General features: G+C 36.1%; 1 protein-coding gene and 1 long non-coding RNA gene across 2 annotated transcripts in view; both read left to right on the forward strand.

Annotated features, from left to right (window-relative positions):
* LOC115427573 (GDNF family receptor alpha-4-like) overlaps positions 1 to 18267 on the forward strand; it is a 105760-nt gene that overhangs the window by 2342 nt on the left and 85151 nt on the right. The window lies entirely within an intron of this gene.
* LOC115427582 (uncharacterized) lies at positions 1250 to 15699 on the forward strand. Its single transcript, XR_003936513.1, has 3 exons — positions 1250 to 1260; positions 9014 to 9019; positions 15587 to 15699. It is a non-coding gene; the product is annotated as an uncharacterized LOC115427582 (long non-coding RNA).

The following is an 18267-nucleotide window of genomic DNA, read 5'->3' on the forward strand; positions in this document are numbered from 1 at the left end:
GACAATCCAGGGTCTTGGGAGAAAAGTGCTGTGTTGTTGGCTCTAGTTGTCCCCTTTGTCACTATAGGTGTCAATCTGACTCCTGCAGCTGCTGTGTTAATTCCATTATTCGCCCTGATGTCCATGACACCACAAGATAATGGTTCTCATTTTTAATTGGCTTCAGCCTCCTGCTTAACAAAAGCAGAAATATGTATGATGTCTGACCTCTTTATTCATTATTAATGTCCTCCTTTAGAGGTTTCATTAGAGGAATCAGAGGGGACGGTGAATGGAAAAGGAAAAATAGTTTGCTTTTTGAATCATTGCTCCTGCATCCGTACTGTCATTTCATGGTCACTGATTTATTGCAAATGTTTCGTCTAACAGCGGATGATTCGCAGCTGGAGACGTACATCTAAAAACAGGGGTCGTTCCTTTACTTCCATATTTTAAGTTAGATTTTAGCGATTCAGTCAAACAGAGATTGTGTTTTTTGCATCATCCACTTTCCCCGTGAGGTTGAGATGATGACTGTAGTCTGTTTAGCCATCTGTTCAAGTCAATTAACCAAGACAAAGCTGCAAAAGGTCATCAACTACGCGCTGCTAAGATGACTCAACTCATTTATGTGGCAGTCTGGTGAGTTTCTGTGACTTCCGCCGTTATATAAAGCGAGCTGAAGCTGAGTTCACACATTACCCAGGTCTAGTAAGTGCTCCAGATACCTGCAGGCCAACATAAAGGGTGCTCATAATCACCTGTTTTCTCTGAGGAAAAAGGAGGCGGTTCAGATCCTTGTCGGCTGCCTTTGGTATGACCTGTAGGAAGATTTTCCAAGTCATGAAATATGTCTTTTTTACATAAGGACAGTGCTGGGGTGAAGGTTTGTTTGGGTGTTACAGATATAACTTATATTTAAAGAAAGATCACTACTTGAGTTGATTATGTAAAGGTAAGACAGGAACCATTTCTGTCAGATCAGATAATCGTTGTCTTATGCTATGTTCACACTGCAGGTGTTAATGCTCAATTTGATTTTTTTTTGTGTGGTTGTTTAAGATTCAAGGTTTTTTTATTTGTCACATGTCACATGCAGAGGTACACTCACAGCGAAATGAAACTGCAGCAAGCACCCCTGTGCAAACTGTGCCTAGTGTAGAAAATAAAATATACATAAAATATATAAAATAAAATGTAAAACATTATATGAAATATAGAATGTGCATATGGACAAGTAAGTGTTCATATTATAATGTAAATCGATGCCATCAGACTCATGTGGGAACAGTCTGTGGTCTTGAAGTGACCCACATGCCTAGAAAACATGACGTCACACGCAGTATACTGTGTTTACGGAATTAGATATGGATTTTGCCAGCTCCCACCTCCTTCAGTGCTTCTGTCGCATTTCAATGGCGTAAAAGTCGGATGAATGTGACATGCATCTGATTTAGGATCGCATATGAAACTGTCCTGGGTCTGGTTTAAAAAAAAAAAAGGATTTGTCATAAAAAGCAGATTTGGGCAACTTCTGATTGCAGTGTGAATGGAGTGTTATTGTATTACTAGTACTGTCTAAATGATTAAAATTTTTAATCAGATTAATCACATGGTTGCTGTGGATTAATTTCGATTAATCACGATTAAATATCAGTATTTTTACCTCCGCCAAGGAAGTTATGTTTTTGCCGGCATTGGTTTGTCTGTCTGTCTGTCTGTGTGCAAGATAAGTCAAAAAGTTATGGACAGATTTGGATGAAAATTTCAGGAAATGTTGATACTGGCACCAAGCAACAAATGATTCAGTTTTGGTGGTGATCCGGGTGTGTGTGTGTGTGTGTGTGTGGGGGGGGGGCACTGATCTGCCTTGGCGGAGGTCTGCGCTGAGTGCTTTTTCTAGTTAATCTATATTAATCACGTTTCATTTTGCCTTGAGCGAACAGACTCAAGAAAGAAGGGAATATATATATACACTTAAGATGTTTATTAAACACTGTCAACAAAACAACTGTAAACACCTGTTCTGTCTTGGTTTTTTTGTCCTCATATTTCCATCCAGAGGGCCAACGTGCTGTTTAGTGTCTTCCTCTGCATGGGTTGGTTCTGCTGCCTGTCGCTACCAGATCAGCTGCACATTTGCACATGTGCGGTGGTAACTCTACTTAGACAACTGACCCAATGTGTTGGCAGAGACGTTCAGAGTCATTTTACATAGCAGATGGGTTAATTGAGTTAAAATTTTTAATCAGATTAATCATGATGATGGATTAATCCCCGTTAATGCATTAATTTGACAGCCCTAGTTATATATAATAATATACTGAAATGGTGAACACGATCCATCATGATCAGGAGGACCATGTGCACTGTAAAAAGAAAAACGCTTTACATTTACTGTTGAAAATGTAGCTTTAGAATAATCATCTACTTTCATTAGTGTGCGTGCTTGCTGACAGATTACTGTTATGCTGTAATGTGATGTTGGAGAACTTGACTTCCAAAGTATTTCCAGATCAGATAGTCAGTCAAACCGTGGACATGCTCCACCAGCTACACATAAACCCAACTGGACATGTCCGTATTATGGGATGGAGAATGAGCCCGCTCCAATCAGACAGAAAACAGGTTTGCATGTTTACACCTACATGTGGCAAATTTTGCATTTAATTAAATTGCCTCCTCTGGTTATGTAATTTTGATGTGATTAGATTCCTTCTGCAGCAGTAATCGTGTAAATAATGGACGGGGGCTCAGACATGTAAGACTGTACAAGACCAATAAAACTGCAAGATGGAGCATTTGTGTTTTAGGTAGTAGTGGTATTTGACTCTGAAATGAGTTTTCCCATGACTAGAGGGCAGTCAGTGAACACACCCAATAAACCCCTTTCCCCCTTTATAAATACTTCCACAGTATTTTAATCAAGCAAATTGGGCTGTGTGATGAATAACACATTTTTTTTTCTGCTGTGCAATAAACCCCTTTATTTCTGGTTTACAGTAACAGCAGAAAATTACTTGCAGGATTGGAGGTAACTTAACTTTATAGTTCATGTAGAAGTATTAAAGAAAGATTGAATGGATAGGTTTTTTTTTAAATGTTATAGAGCATTTCTTCATTTGTATAGTTTTATTTCTATGTATGTTTTTTTTTTTTTTTTAGCTATTAAAGAAGATATTCTATTCTATTCTATTCTATTCTATTCTATTCTATTCTGTTGTGGGTAGGCACAAAAATAAACTTTTATGTATATTTATATATTTAGGGAAATTATTGCTTGAGTTATTTACATAAAGATCAAATTGGCCACCCTTTTTGTCAGACCAGATAATTGTTGTCTTAGAGTTTTTTTTTTTAAGGGTTTTTTAACACTCTTTGTTCATTTATTTGTGTAGTCTTATATGAATGCATTTTAAGACTAGTCATGGAAAAATTATTTAGACCATCAAAAGTCATCAAAAACAATGGTTATGCAATCAAGTACTAACTCCTGTGTGTATCATTTGACTAGAACAGACAGAAAAGAAAACATGGAATGCCTAAAAGCACTGTTTTTGTCAGTACAATGCCATAGATATTGATGTAAGAACTGAAGTGACTTTGGTTATTATCAAGAAAACATGGAAATGGCTAGATATCAGCTCTGAAATTAAACTCTTATGAGTTATTTTTGTTATCTTTATATTTGTCCAAACAAATGTACCTTTAGTTGTACCAGGCATTAAATAAACAAGAAATTGGAGAAACAAGGGTGATCTATATTTTTTTCTGTGACCTGTATTCACAATAAGGTATTCTATTCTATTCTATTCTATTCTATTCTATTCTATTCTATTCTATAAAAAAAATCCTTAATTATCATATTTCTGCATGTTGTAATTCAAGTAGCCTCAGGGGAAACATGACTTACAGCTATTTCTATGGACATGGGGTGGGTTAAACATGCTAATTGACAGCTGTAATTACCAATCACTGATCACATTTAGCTACTCACAACTGTACTGCTGTACTCTGTGACTTGACATGGAAGGTTGTAAACATGCTCATCTATATTTATCCGTATTCCTTTGATTTAACACTGACAGGGGAGCGTGGTAGAAGGAAGGTGTGCATTTTCTAATTTTTGTGTTTCTTCCTCCTGATTTGAGCTCTGGCTCTTTTAATCTCCTTCCTCAGTCAGACTTTCTCTTTAACCCCATGATCATGCTACATTTTTACAATAATGGTTATGACATTGTGGGATATGACCTGTGTCTTTAATGGAGATAGATAAGTACCACCAGCATGTTATTACCTATCTACCCACCTGTAATTGGTCGACCTCTTGTAAGGGATTTGTCATGAATCTCATTTGAGGCCGGTACCGCGGACATCCCCTCACGCTCATGCTTCTTTCATGGGACAGCTGGGTCAGCCCTCAGAAAATGGTGACAAGAGAAGGCGTTTCTATGATTCAGGATCTTTAGCATGGGTTAAGTATGTGTTTTATCATTATTACTGCTCAGGGTTAAAGGTTCATTACAGTTCTGTGTCATAACCATTAATTACCTGAACCTCCTCATTACACGGCATTATGTCAAAACATGATAAATATGAGAGAACTAATAATAGAATAGAATAGACTGATCGCTCATGACTTCAAAAATGACATGAGTGTATGCAGATTTGTGCAGGAGATATGCACAAAATAGCAGATGCAGGCAATAGAGCAGATGGCACAAAATGTCACAAATAATTTATAATATAAATGTAGAAAATAACTCCCTAAGTGATTTATTGTAATATTATCTTCTTTATTTTGCTTTTTTTTGTTGGTGTGTGTTATCTGGTTTTGCTATACTGAATTACTGATCCTGCAGATGTTTATAAAAGGTCAGATTAAAGTTTGAGGTTAATATATCAGAAACAGAAAACTGAAGAAAAAGTGTCTTTTTCCGAACAATATATTAACAAGTGGTACCAGGCACAAACAAACCCCACTCCTCGTACGTTTAGTAGCTTATTTTGGCATCAATCCAGCTGAATGTCATCATGTCGTGCGTGTGCTGGATGTCATTAGTATCAGTTGCCTCTATATATGTGCCAAGTTTGAAGTAAATTGAAACAAAATTTTTTATAGACATTGAAAATTTCGCCCATTATAAGTAATGGAGGAAAAAAAAGATTTTAAAAATTCATAAAAAATTTGAACTTTGACCTATGTTTCCCAAAATGTGAGGGGTCTATTCTGGGTCACTGGGAATCTATAAACCAAATTTGTGTGAATTCAACCAATAGTTTTGCTGCTACAGACATTTGAAATTTTGCCAATTATAAGTAAATGGGAAAAAAAAAGATCTAAAAATTCATAAAAATTGGAACTTCGACCTACTGTTCCCAAAATGTGATGAGATCTATTCTGGCTCCACGTGCAATCTATAAACTAATTTGGTAAGAATTCAACCAATAGTTTTGCTGCTAGAGTGTTAACAATCAAACAAGAAACAAACTGAACCAAAAACAATACCGCTTGCCTCCACTTCGGGGGGTGGGATAATACTGAACATAAAAAACAAGTACCCTCCATCCACTGTCATTGATCCAACTCCATGATTTTACTGGTGAATCAATGTCGTAGAAGATGACAGTGATTCCACGGTAACTACGGAGCCTCTGAACATCCAAATGGGTCATATCTGATGACCCTTGAAACTGCATTTTTCCTGAATTATTTCAAAGTATTGATGAGCTTTAGTGGTTATTTAACATTTTAGATCAGTAAGTGATTTTGGTTGCTAGTGGGATGGTTGGGTCTTTGAGGTCATGGTTAGGAAAAAGATCACAGTTAGAGCTAAAATACAGTCGTGGGAAAAAATTATTAGACCACCCCTTGTTTTTTTCTTCAATTTCTTGTTCATTTTAATGCCTGGTACAACTAAAGGGTACATTTGTTTGGACAAATATAATGACAACAACAAAAATAGCTCGTAAGAGTTTAATTTCAGAGCTGATATCTATCGATGTGATGTATTGTGATGTCAGAACATGAACACTAAAATAATAAATAAAATAAATAAATGGGGGGGGGGTCTGCCTACTTATTTAATATTAAAGTAATCTATAAAGGGCTGCCAGATTGAATACATACTTTCCATTATCTTTTAATGAAGAATTGATTTCCTCCAAAATGTAAATGTTGCATAATATCTTTCAAACAGAACCTGATGAGTTGGAGGATTTTTGTTCTTTCCAGTTTAACAGAATAGGCGTCTGGCCAGTATGTGCACAAACTTCAAAAATAACACTCTGTTTAGTACTAAGGTCCACTCCTGTTGGTTCCACACCCACATTATTGTTAGTGGATCTGAGGGAAAACTGTCTCTTAAAAATCTTAGACAAAGTCTCAAAAGTTTCAGTCCAATAGGTAGTGATGTCTTGTTCATTTTAAATGCCTGGTACAACTAAAGGTACATTTATTTGGACAAATATAATGATAACACAAAAATAGTTCATAGTAGTTTAATTTCAGAGCTGGTATCTATCCATTTTCTATGCTTTCTTGATAATAACCAAAATCACTTCAGTTCTTACATCATTATCTATGGCATTGTACTGACAAAAACAGTGCTTTTAGGCATTCCATGTTTTCTTTTCTGTCTGTTTTAGTCACATGATACACACAGGAGTTAGTACTTGATTGCATAACTATTGTTTTTGATGACTTCAATGTTCTAATAATTTGTTCCTCGACTTTATGAATACTATACAGGGTGGGGAAGCAAAATTTCCAATGAACATTTAGTTGTTTTTTCTCAGCAGGCACTACGTCAATTGTTTTGAAACCAACATATATTGATGTCATAATCATACCTAACACTATTATCCATACCTTTTCAGAAACTTTTGCCCATATCAGTAATCACGAAAGCAAACGTCAAAGAGTGTGTGATTGCTGAATGCACTCGTCACCCAAAGGAGATTTCAAAAATAGTTGGAGTGTCCATAAAGACTGTTTATAATGGAAAGAAGAGAATGACTATGAGCAAAACTATATGAGAAGTCTGGAAGATACTATTAAAGAAGAATGGGAGAAGTTGTCACCCGACTATTTGAGGAACACTTGCGCAAGTTTCAGGAAGCGTGTGAAGGCAGGTATTGAGAAAGAAGGAGGACACATAGAATAAAAACATTTTCTATTATGTCAATTTTCTTGTGGCAAATAAATTCTCATGACTTTCAATAAACTAATTGGTCATACACTGTCTTTCAATCCCTGCCTCAAAATATTGTAAATTTTGCTTCCCCACCCTGTATAATGAATATCATTATGGTTACAATAGCAAACACTTAGGGACGGTTTTACAATTAACATCCTTTACTTCTTATTGATTCTTTTATTCCACCACATCTACTCCTCTGACTCTATGCAACAATATCATCAAAATGTTCTAAAAATTTTTACCAAAAAAAAAAATGATACACAATCATTTTATCCACTTATAACAACTGACTAATATAATCATTTTTCTGGTGAAACTGGGGCTACACTGTGTATACTGGTGAGACCCTGGGCGATGATGACTCTATTAACATAATTGCAACTTTATTTATCCTGAATACTCACATAATTTACTCTAATTAATTTACTGATCAGATATTTGTTTCTGTTGTTTTGTCACTTCTTTGGAACTTAATTCTCAGCACCCATTTTCACACATCATCTAAAATTTGTGTCTAATTTAAAAATCACAGTGGCATATCTGTTTAATTAGATCTTGTTTCCAAAATAAGCCAGACATTTTACTATTCAAGCACAACATAAGAACTGCAAGAGAAACATAGCAGTGTTGGTGATTTATTCAACTCTTGATATTACATACCTTTTAGTGCAACTAAGATGTGAAATGGTGTATTCTGGTAATCTCAAAATGAATGTATTATTGTTTATTGTATATTTAGAAGCCTGTAGGTGTTTAAGGAAAATGAATCTCTTTATGTTTTTTGTAGTATTAAGAGAATAAAAGACTATGTAAGAAAATGGTAGACGTAATATTCTACCTTTATGCTATTTTTTATTTTTGTTTTGTTTTATTTTTTTCCCCCTATGTTTTGTATTATGTTTGTGTCTGAAATGAATTCAACTAAACTAAACTAATGTGATCGCAGTCACATTATCTTTACAAGAACCCATGTTTATAATGCTGACAGAAGACAGACTGACATAAAACACTATTTTTTGTGGAGTAAGGTCAGATAACAAGTTTAATGCAGGTCTGCTTTATTTTAAAGGGGTTAAAGGCTTTACCTAAGTTACTGATTTAGCTAGAAAACGCAAGAAATTTGGAATAAATTACAGTCAGAGTCAGGACTTAATGCATCTGTCCTAATGGTACCTTTAATCTTCAGTAAACTTTTACAGTATCTGATCGTTAGACCTCAAGAGTCGGCATCGGACCGGCCTTATGGACTACAGGAAACAATACTCTGTGAGGTATATGACTTTTCCATCTAAACCCTATCGATATAGATTTGAGTAACATTCACTCACTGGCAGAGCTGTGGGTTAAAAGCTTTAGAGACAGAATGGCTGTTACATTTTTTTTCCCTGTGAGCTGCTTTTATTCTCCATTCTTTGTCAGAGCCCCAAAAAATGTCTTTGTATTTAATTATTGAGGTTTTAAATTTGGCGCATTGCCATTCATCGGGTGTCAGTCAGCCTGATGGCTCTGACCTTTAACAGTTAACGGTTCAATTTCTCACATAATCATCATCTCCCTTTAATATTAAACTGCGATAACTTTTAAACAGTACGTAAAGTTTGGAGTAAAAGAGTCGCTCTCAGTGCAGAAGTCTAACAGTGCAAAGGATGCAGCGCTACCGTCAGGGCCTTCAGGGCGAGGGTTAAAGCCTGAGACGTGCCATTGATTAGGTGTGTGATGGATGTGGGTGAAAAATAAATGAGTCTGACTTTAATGCCGTAATCCATTATTGTACTTGAGTGCCTCCAGTTATATTACTGTTAACTCATTAATGAATGTGTTTACATTTTGAGATTTATGTGATAGACTGTGTTTAGTAGGAGAAAAATGACCAACAATGAGTAATGAAGAGAAGGAAATACAGGAAATTCGGTCGCGTTAGGTTGTAAGAGTGTTAGTGGCTTTGGATAAATATAGAAAAAAACAGGAATGAGACTAATTTAACATTACAGTCCGGTGAAAATCCTGCACATTTTTTTCCTTATGTCAGTCTTTTCCCCCAAATCTCTCTGCATTTTGTAACCACTGAGCATATTTTGTATGTTTTGTGTGTTTTTAGGATGATGATACATTATCCTAAAATGGAAAAAAAAATGTCACATTATATAAGGTCGAGGAAAAAATTATTAGACCACCCTTTGTTTTCTTAAATTTTTGGTTCTTTTTTTTTTTTTTTTTTACTCTTTTTATTGAAATTAGGACAATGACAATATAAAAAAGTCATATACAGTATCCAATATATGTGATGTCAGAACATGAACACTAATATAAATAAATAAATAAATAAATGGGGGGAGGTCTGCCTACTTACTTAACCCTCCGCTATCCGGGTGCGCTTTTTAGGCACACTTTCCACTTCTCGTTAAAAAACTTCATATTATTTTTCACAATTTAAATAAGGTTAGAATTCAAAAAGTTGTTCATTTTTGCATGATCTTTAAATTCTGGCCACCAACTAAATGTGCACATTGTAAACAAAAGAAAATTACAAGACTAGCATCTGTCTCCCAAGTGTGTCTAAAACGCACTATTTCTTCCATTTGATATGTATGATTAGGGCTGACCTTGATTTTACAAAAATAAAATCAAATTAGAGCAGAAAAATAAATCAATATATAATATTTAATAGTTTGATTTATAGGTGTGCATTTTACGCACACTTGGTGACAGATGCTAGTATTTTTGAACGTTTGACCTAGCACCAAAAATAATAATGCAAAATGAACCAATGTTGGAGTTTAATCATTGACATATGCCAGGCTGCAGAAATCAAATAATATGTGATCCACTTTTTATGTAGTATATTGAAAAAGAATAATTTTTTGTGTTTTTTGCATCCAAAAAAATGGTTTGTTTACATTACAAACACGGCATTTAAAGGGTTAAAAAATATGACAGTTATTGAGTATTTGGTATTTTTATTTACAGCTCAAGTTGATGAAATAGAAAAAAGTGTAAAAGAATTAAAAACAAACTGTATGAAAATTTTTTTTGACATTATTCCACAAGTGTGCCAAAAAGGCACACTTGGTGCTTAGTAAGGGCCTTGCTGGACGGGATACCAGAGGGTTATAAAGTCTGCAGGTGATACTGTTATAGTGAGATTGTTGAAAGACATGGAGACTCATGGCCCTGTTGTTCACTTCTCCTTAAACTGGTGTAAGGAAGTTTAACTAGTTATATATTTAAATAAGACAAAGGGAGATGTGCACTTATTTTAATAAATGACAATGGAATTTACATCAAGACCGGTGAATTTGTGGAGGCATATAAGTATCTGGGCACCATAATTAAACACAGAAATGTTATGTTAAGAAAAAAAAGTCACCAGTGTCTTTTTTTGTCTGAGGAAACTAATGAAGTTTGAGGTTGACAAGTCACTGATGACTCTTTTTTTATGGATCTTTTATTGAGTCTGTATGCTTTTACTCTATATTTATGCCTGGCCTTTTCCGTACTCACATCCATGTTTATTATCTTAATGTATTCTTGTGTGTAAATAATGTTTTATTGCTGCTTTTGTGCAACTGATTACTCAGTTAAGTCAAGTTAAAAGTTGACAGTTTTTTGTTTTTTTTTCTGACAGACAGCTCGACTGTAATTGTGGTTATTAACAAGAAATTAAATTATAAACACAACTTGATGTTTTCCCTCAGACTTGTGTATTTTAGCTGTTTTTGTTGAATATAGTCACTTCTGTCTCCAAAAATCCAACATGGCGATTTTCAAATTACAAACTACTGGCAGTTCAGAAACCAATGGGTCACATGACGGTTCTTCTGTCCACTAGTTGTATACAGTCTATGATCGTGTGGATATTCTTGATTTATTTTCCTAGTTGTGGGTCTCATAGTAACAAGTTATTGAAACATCACCCATCGCACAAACACTGATTTGTCTCTGCGATTATATCCACTCCCGGCCTAAAGGCAGAACAATAAGCATCCATTTTGTGTTTGTACAGTATTATACAGAGCAGAGGGGTGGAACATAGATAGAACATTTCCATCTTGAAAAAGCTGAATAAAAGGGGCTTGTGTGTTTGAACTTCCTCTCACAAAACAGTATTTTATCCCGAAATGTTCACAGCAGATTGGTAGTTTGGCTGACTTAAAGTGTTTGTTCAGCAGGTCACAGATAACATTTAAGTAAAACAGAGTGTTTTTGTTGGAGAGATTGATTTACAACCACCGGATTTCAAGTCTTTGTCCAAAAACAAAGCATCTAACCATGACCAACTGTGTTCCTCCAACTTTTACCACACGGTTCTTTTCTTGCCAAAATACACAAATTTATGCATACAAGACTCTTGCTGCCAATGCACAAACACAATACTCATTTTTCAAGCACTGTAATCCTTTTATCAGCTGTGGAATACACGACTATCATCACTACTGTGGGCGCAACAGTGGAAACTGTAAAATAGTAATTGGGATTCTGTAGCTATAATTTTAGACATTCAGGAAACAGGAGATATTTAGAGGCTAAATTTGGTATTCGAAAGTTACAGAAGATAGGTTAAAAATGATTCAGAAGGCAGGGGATAAAATAAAACTTTGAAGTAACTGAAAAAAGTGAACTCAAACCTTACAAATTTTGGTGCTTTTTTGTTGTTGAAGAAAATATTTGCTGCATGTTTGGGATAATTTTTTTTTTTCAGCATGTGATATACAGTAGCGGAAAAAAATATTAGATCATCAAAAGTCATCAAAAACATCGGTTACACAATCAAGTCCTAACTCCTGTGTGTATCATGTGACTAAAACAGACAGAAAAGAAAACATGGAATGCCTAAAAGCACTGTTTTTGTCAGTACAATGACATAAATATTGATGTAAGAACTGAAGTGTTTTTGGTTATTATCAAGAAAACATGGAAAATGGATAGATATCAGCTCTGAAATTAAACTCTTATGAGGTATATTTGTTGTTATTATTATATTTGTCCAAACAAATGTACCTTTAGTTGTACCAGGCATTAAAATGAACAAGACATCACTACCTATTGGACTGAAACTTTTGAGACTTTGTCTAAGATTTTTAAGAGACAGTTCCCTCCAGATCCAATTACAATAACGTTGGGTGTGGAACCAACAGGAGTGGACCTGTGTACTAAACAGAGTGTTGAGTACTAAACAGCCAGACGCCTTATTCTGTTAAACTGGAAGAACAAAAATCCTCCAACTCATCAGGTTCTGTTGAAAAATATTATGCAACATTTACATTTGGAGGAAATCAATTTTTCAGTAAAAGATAATGGAAAGTTATTGTATTCAATTTAGCAGCCCTTTATAGATTACTTTAATAATAATGTGACAATTTCTGATTTTACTGCAGCAGTCAGTGGTATATATCAGTGATTCTCAAGTGGTGGGTTGCAACAAAAAAGTGGGTTGCAAACCTGTTTTCAGTGGGTTGTTGGCCTTTGTCTGGGCAAAAAAATAATATCCTGTGCTTTATTTTTATGGAGTTGAGCACCATCCATTCATACTTCCCAACAGTAGGTGGCGGTAATGCTAATTAACACCAGACATTTCACAGCATAGAAGAAGACTCAACAGTTTCCATTTCATATCATGGTGACACTTAGATGTGACAACAACTACATCAGATATGGTTTTACCTACACTGAGGACAAAAACCTCAGTGTGTTCAATTCTTGAATAAGTGGCTGAATACGCTTTTAATTTTTAAATGAGTAAACATTTTTGGTTTTGGTTCATATGCACATAATTTTGTGTTAAAGGGAATTTTTCCATAGTTAGCATCGCCACCTGCTGGTCAGTTTGGTTTTCTCATTAAACTTGGCTTCTGTGATTTCATACTGTCATATTCTGTATTATCTCAGGTTCAAAACACCATCTTTTCATTACATACAATTGAGAAGTTTAACTTTTATCGATTTGGGTCTGTGCTTGTCAGTGAGGGGTGATAGTGGGTCCTGAAGCCAGACCAGTTGAGAACCACTGGTATAGATGATATATGATAGAAAAGAGAGGACACAGCCTTGTGGAGAGTCTGTGGATGTGAAAGAGTCAGTTGACTTTTACACTCAGGGATCTATTGGTGAGGAAGTCCAGTATCCAGCCAACTATGTTAGTATCTGGTCCAAACTAATCAACAAGCTTCTGCATGAACAGGTGGAGCTGAGCATTGGTAAAACCTGAGGACGAATCATGGAACACCAGCCTGGCATGGATTTTACTGCCCTAGAGATGTTTGTAGATGTGGTTCAACAGAGTTGCTTTGCATGTTAAACCCCTCGTGGCTCTATATCCAAACTGTAGTAGGTAAAGAAGACGCTCTGTTCTACAGAGAATTTCTTTTTTGATCAGTTCTTCAAAGTATTTCATTACTAATGAAGTCAAGGTTCAAGCCGGTAATCATTAAGAATATTTGGACTGGCTACGTTTTGCAGTGAGAACTAATCAAGATGTTTTCCATTAGTCAGGGACCTGTTATAACTATAGTGACAAGTAGGCGTTGTAAGAAAATATCGGTTCTGCAATATATCGCGATATTTCATTTCACAATATTGTCTCGATATTAAAAAGTACTATATCAATATTTTTAGGTATTTATAATAATAATAAGAATAAGAATAATAAGAATAATAATAGCTTTATTTGTATAGCACCTTTAAAAACAAAGTTTACAAAGTGCTTTGACAGAGGGCACAACAGCAGGATACACGAAGCAAGTAACACTAAAACAGAAGCAATACAATAAGAGAGATGTGTTAAACAAATTAATAATCAAACAGAATCAAATTTAAAAATTAAAATTAAAAATTAAAAAGTTGAAAAGGGACAGACATCACATAAAAGCAAGTCTATAAAAATATGTTTTAAGAAGTGATTTAAAAGATGTCACTGATTCAGCAAGCCTTATTTCCTCGGGCAGGCCATTCCAAAGTCGAGGGGCCCTGATGGAAAAGGCCCGGTCAGCTTTCGATTTAAGCCTCGACTTTGGAACAGCCAGGAGCCCTCTGCCCCCCCCGAGGATCTAAGGCTGCGTACTGGCTCGTAGTCAACTAGCATCTCATCTATATAACTTGGGGCCAGACCCATTCAGGCTTTAAAAGTGATCAGTAAAATCTTAAAATCAATTCTAAAACACACAGGGAGCCAGTGGAGGGATGCCAGGATAGGATTTATTCAAATGCAGATATTGTGGAGGTTCGTTTTTGTTTTTTGTGTATATTTTATGTATTATTATTTAACACTCTTTTATTAAATAACGTTAGTTCCTTTATTGGGATTGCACAAAAATAACATTATGATGTCAGTTAATTAAACTAATAGAATATGCACATTTTAACACAGGAAAATTTTGTGATATAGCATTAGATCCTGTTGTGATCAAATAAAAATGTGTTTAGTATTTGTGTATATTTCTGGTGTAATTAAATTCTACAAGGAAATAATCATAAAAAAGAAACAAAAAATTGCCTTTTTAACAGTATCATGATATATCGTGATATCGTGATCCTAGTATTGTGATTTGTGTCATATCGCCAGATTCTTGCTAATACACACGCCTACTGACAAGTTAAAAATATAAGTAAAAATAGGACCAGTTTCATCAGTGCAATGTGATCAAATAGCTGCAGATTTTGTCAGGGCTTGTTCTACTTTTGCAGTGTTTGAAAACATTGACAACACAAGAAAAAGGAGGCGACAGAATTGAGTTCAATGAGTTCACATCCTGGGATGATTAGATGAAATCTTCCCACGCTGTACAGTCCAAACAGCCTCGCAGTGACACTATTGCTTCCTCTTACCAGAGTTTCACCTTCCTATCTCCATCTGAAAGCATGTGCAATATGCTGGAATAAATAAAAAAACAATACGCTAGTAACACCAATAAAATACATGGAAATCTTGCATCCTAATTTCATGTACAGTACAGGAGGTCCTTGGGTTACGCGGTACTCAACCTACGCTGTTTCGACTTTACGACGCCTGAGTCTCGTCCGCAGAGGATCCCAATATGGAACGATTTTCGAAAGCTTCAAGGGGGGTGATGGACAGTGTACGGTGTTACCGTGAGATCTGGGAGGAAAAGAGGAAGATTTCCTTCCAGACGGACATCTCCAAGTACTTCACCAAGGTGGAGAGGCCAGTAGAACCCGTACCTTCAACGTCTACAGAAGATACTGCACCTGCTACCCCTCTAGATAATCCGGATTCCCCAGCAGCAGCTCTCACAGCCTCCCCCCCTTCTTCTCCAGCCACCTAGTATTAGGTATTTAGGGGGTATTAAAGGGTTAATTCTGACGTACGCGAAAATTCGGGTTACGTCGCCAGCGTAGGAACGGAACTCGTTCATAACCCGAGGACCTCCTGTATTTAACTTGATATAAAGCATGTACCGTATTTTTCGGACTATAAGTCACTCAGGAGTATAAGTCGCACCAGCCAAAAAATGCATAATAAAGAAGAAAAAAACATATATAACTCGCACTGGAATATAAGTCGCATTTTGCATCCTTGTTCTGATAGAGAGGCGGTTGCGTTGCATGAAGCGGTAACACCAAGAAGGTCCTCCCGCAAAGTCATTTATATTCATCTCCTTGGCAACTACCTGGGCATGGAGACGCAACTGCACTGTTGACAAGCCTCTCCCGGCTGCACGTTGTTCAAGCACCCATGTGCGAACTCATTCCTCTAGTTGTGGCCACCTAGCTTTTAGCCCGCGATTAGCTTTTTTTGTTTTCTTCATTGCAGTAAGAGTAACCTCCGCTTTTTGCCAGTCCCTCACAAGTTTCTCACTCACTCCAAACTTTCTTTCTGCTGCTCGATTACTGTTTTCGGCTGCATATTTCACTGCTTGCAGCTTGTAATCTGCAGAATATGATTTTCTTTTTGATGTCATTTTTTTCAGCCCTTCTCAGTTGTCTTTATAAGTTACCGGTAATGTTGAAATTTTAAATTTTCAGTGGTACAGAAGTAGCAGGTACAGGTACACAAGCCTAGAGCGCCCTCTTGTGGCTGTCAGTGTGAAAATAACGAACATGTGAAATTATACAATAATGTGTTAATAATTTCACATATAAGATGCTCCGGAGTATAAGTCGCACCCCCAGCCAAACTATGAAAAAAAGTGTGACTTATTGTCCGGAAAATACGGTAGTGTTAGAGCTTTAAAAGCTGATTAATGATGCTTTAAAATAATCCCCCAAAGTCTTTGACTATACTGTATACATGAAATCGCATGACTTCCACATCCTCCGATCTACTTGTGATGCCCTCCCCCCATCCCATAAGATTTTAGCTTGCATGGTGCCCCTGGTTTGCAGTTAACATACAGAAATCAAGACATGACTGTTAAAAATGTCCACAAACTAGATAGACGGGCAGCTCCAGGGCTTCATTACCCTCCACAGGACGAAGTCTCCCCCCTCCTGCTTGTATTTCCGAAGGTTATGTTGTACGTCACAGCAGATGCTGGTTGTGTTACAGCTCTGATGGCTGAACACTAAGGATGTGCATGTACATCCCTGAAGCCATTGGAATGCACATTTTGATGCATTGACACACATGGAGCAGCTACTGCACTGATACGATACGATTTACCAGTAGTGTGATGCAGTATGACTCAACCTGATTTAACTCAAAACAATGTGATTCAACATGATACATTTAGATGCAAAAGAGTGATGCGTTGCAATTTAGTGGGTACTTTTATGTAAAGTCTTTGGTTCCTCTTTAGCTTTCAGCAGAGAATAAATTTATCATAAAACTGGCATTTTTACTTCACATATTTGTTTCTCTAGTTCTAGAAATGCCTTTTCTCATATAGGCCATTTCACAAGCCCACCGTTCGTTTAAAAAAAAAAAAAAAGAAAAAAAGAAAAGAAAAACGTTCTGACAAAATAAATACTAAAAAAAAGGCCTGGGCCTCCCCTTAAATACACTTTTACGACATGCTGTAACCTCTGTAGCACCTTGAACTTTTGTTTGTACAAAGTAATTGGACATTGAGAGCTGTGGAAAAGGAAACAAGCTTGAGAAAAGTTAAGGGAGAGAAAGGGAATCTACTAGTAAGTATGGAATTCATTCCATAGTTGGTTACATTTCTAAACTAGAAAATCACTAATCATTTGTTCCTTGTGCCAGTATGAACATTTCCTGAAAATTTCATCAAAATCTGGTTGTAGATTTTTGAGTTATTTTGGTAACAGACAAACCCCGATGAAAACATAACCTCCCTCCCTATGATAAGAGCACTGTGGTTCTACTAATGATTATATATAAAGAAGGATTTTACAAATGCAAAGACATTAGAAACAAACTTGATTTCATCCTAAATTGTGTGTAACATCACACACAGGAGCAGTATTATACGGGGTTTGTTTGGTTCAGTATAAACAGATAAAGCTGACATAGAGATGGGTCTTTTCAATGACGAACGTACTTAGATCTATAAAGACAAAAAAACAATTTAACAGGGAGCTACTGGTATTCAGCAAACCAAAGGTGCTCATGGAGAGGGCATGAACAATTGGAAGAAGACAAAAATCCAGGCACTCACTTGGTTGGAAAATTTAGAACATTTAAAAAGCCTTTATTTAATGAGGGTCTGTAGATTCATTTATAGGGACTGGAGTAAAAAAAACACACCAATGCGTGTCGACACGTTGGTAAATAAAGGCTTTTTAAATTTTCTAAATTTTCCAACCAAGTGAGTGCCTGGATTTTTGTCTTTTTCCAATAGTTAGATCTATGTTTAACTAGAAAAGCACTTGGAGAGTGTAGACCTCCGCCAAAGCAGATCAGTCCCCCCCCCCACCACCACCACCACCACCAAAATTTAATAATTTGTTCCTTGTGCCACTATCAACATTTCTAGAAAATGTCATCAAAATCCCCACCACCACCACCAAAATTTAATCATTTGTTTCTTGTGCCAACATCAACATTTCTAGAAAATTTCATCAAAATCCGCCCCCCCCCCACCAAAATTTAATCATTTGTTCCTTGTGCCACTATCAACATTTCTAGAAAATGTCATCAAAATCCCCCCCCCCCCCCCATCAAAATTTA

The sequence above is a fragment of the Sphaeramia orbicularis genome, chromosome 10, assembly GCF_902148855.1.
Source record: "Sphaeramia orbicularis chromosome 10, fSphaOr1.1, whole genome shotgun sequence".
Classification (NCBI taxonomy): Eukaryota; Metazoa; Chordata; class Actinopteri; order Kurtiformes; family Apogonidae; genus Sphaeramia; species Sphaeramia orbicularis.